We start from the raw sequence: 1,735 nt of genomic DNA, 5'->3' as shown, positions 1-1,735 counted from the left end.
TTTTCCAGTCTTAGATATGAGACGGTTCCGTAGCCACTCTCACTAGCATCCGAAAAGTGATGCAGCTGTGAGTGTGTGATTTGACCAAAGTGTGTAGGCTTCATGCACCGGTCAACTTTAAACTCCTTCATTTTGCTGAGATCTGCTAGCCATCCTGTCCACTGTTGAGAGAAAACATGTGGTATGGTTTCATCCCATCCAAGCTTTTCCTTGCAGAGCTCCTGCATAATCATTTTGGCTGGCAGAGTAAATGGTCCTAGAAATCCTAAAGGGTCGTATACAGAGCTGACCACAGACAAAATGCCACGTCTAGTGTGTGGTCTTTCTGGTACAACAACTGTGAACTTGAACACATCAGTTTCCACACACCAGTGTAGTCCTAGGGCTCTTTCCATTGGTAGATTGTCCTTGTCCAAATCCAACTCATTGATTTATTTAGCCCTGTGCTCTTGTGGAATAGATGTTAATACAGCACGGCTGTTGCTGATCCATTTGGACAGAGTAAACCCACCCATTTGGCAGAGAGCAGTCAGATCTTTTACTAATTGTACTGCTTCTTGTTCTGTGGGAATCGAACGTAAACAGTCATCTACATAAAAGTTATGGCGTACTGTCTCTGTCACCTCAGGTGGAAAATGAGCTTGGCTGTCTTCAGCAGTTTTCCTCAAAGCGAAATTTCACAACTTGGTGATGACACAGCTCCAAATAGATGCACCTTCATCCTATATTCAGTCAGATCTTGCTGCATATCACCGTCAGGCCACCATAAGAATCTCAGGTAGTCGACATGCTTATCAGACACCTTAACCTGATGGAACATGGCTTTAATGTCTGCCATCAAGGCAACCGGTTCTTGTCTGAATCTGATGAGGACTCCGATAAGTGAGTTGGTAAGATCAGGACCCTGAAGTAGTTCACAGTTCAGTGATGTTCCTTTAAAGACTGCACCACAGTCAAAAACAACTCTTAATGTTCCTTTTTTTGAGTGGTGCACACCATGATGTGGAATATACCAGAGTCTTCCATCTTTTCTATTCAGCTGGTCTGCTGGTACCAATTCAGCATAGCCACTGTCAATCATATCTGTGAGGAAAGATGTATATTCTTTATGGAACTTTTCATTTTTGTTGAACTTGCGTTTCAGGCTCTGGATGCGTTGCTCTGCAATACAACGGTTGTTCGGCATGATGGGATCTTCTTCTTTAAAAGGTAAGTTTAAACAGTAATGTTCATCTTTAATCTTTGCAGAGTGACTCACAATATCAAGAAACTTTTCCTCTTCTCTTGACATTTCCTCTGTTTCCTTACTGGATCTTTCACTGAAATCTTGGTTGTACTGTTTGACTAATAACTCCTCCAGGTTTAGAATAGATATTCTATTGACATCAGCAACAGGGCAGCCATTATGCCTGCTGGTGTCATCTCCTTTTAAAGGACCATAAATGACCCATCCCAATAGGGTCCTCACTGCGTATGGCCCGTCCTCCTGGCTATTGACCACCTCCGAGGGTTCCAGTACCTTAGAGGCATTCGTGCCAATGAGGAGGTCGATGTCAGAGTCAATTTCAGGTAATGTGATATGATTTAGATATGGCCAGTGTTTGAAATCCTGCTGTTTTGGAATATTGTGTGGTGAAACTGGCATGGTTTTGTGTGTAAATACATCAGGAAATTGAATAAAGTCATTCATATTTATCCTGGCTATTTCCAGTCCAGTGATGTGGTAGCTGGTTTC

General features: G+C 42.6%; 1 pseudogene; it reads right to left on the bottom strand.

The window, feature by feature from the left end:
• LOC133641471 (uncharacterized) overlaps nucleotides 1-1,492 on the bottom strand; it is a 3,030-nt pseudogene extending 1,538 nt beyond the window's left edge.
• Between the last annotated feature and the right edge of the window lie 243 nt (nucleotides 1,493-1,735).

The sequence above is a fragment of the Entelurus aequoreus genome, linkage group LG24 (assembly GCF_033978785.1).
Source record: "Entelurus aequoreus isolate RoL-2023_Sb linkage group LG24, RoL_Eaeq_v1.1, whole genome shotgun sequence".
In the NCBI taxonomy this organism is placed as follows: Eukaryota; Metazoa; Chordata; class Actinopteri; order Syngnathiformes; family Syngnathidae; genus Entelurus; species Entelurus aequoreus.
The sequence above is the reverse complement of the archived record's forward strand: the minus strand, read 5'-3'. Positions and strand labels throughout refer to the sequence as shown.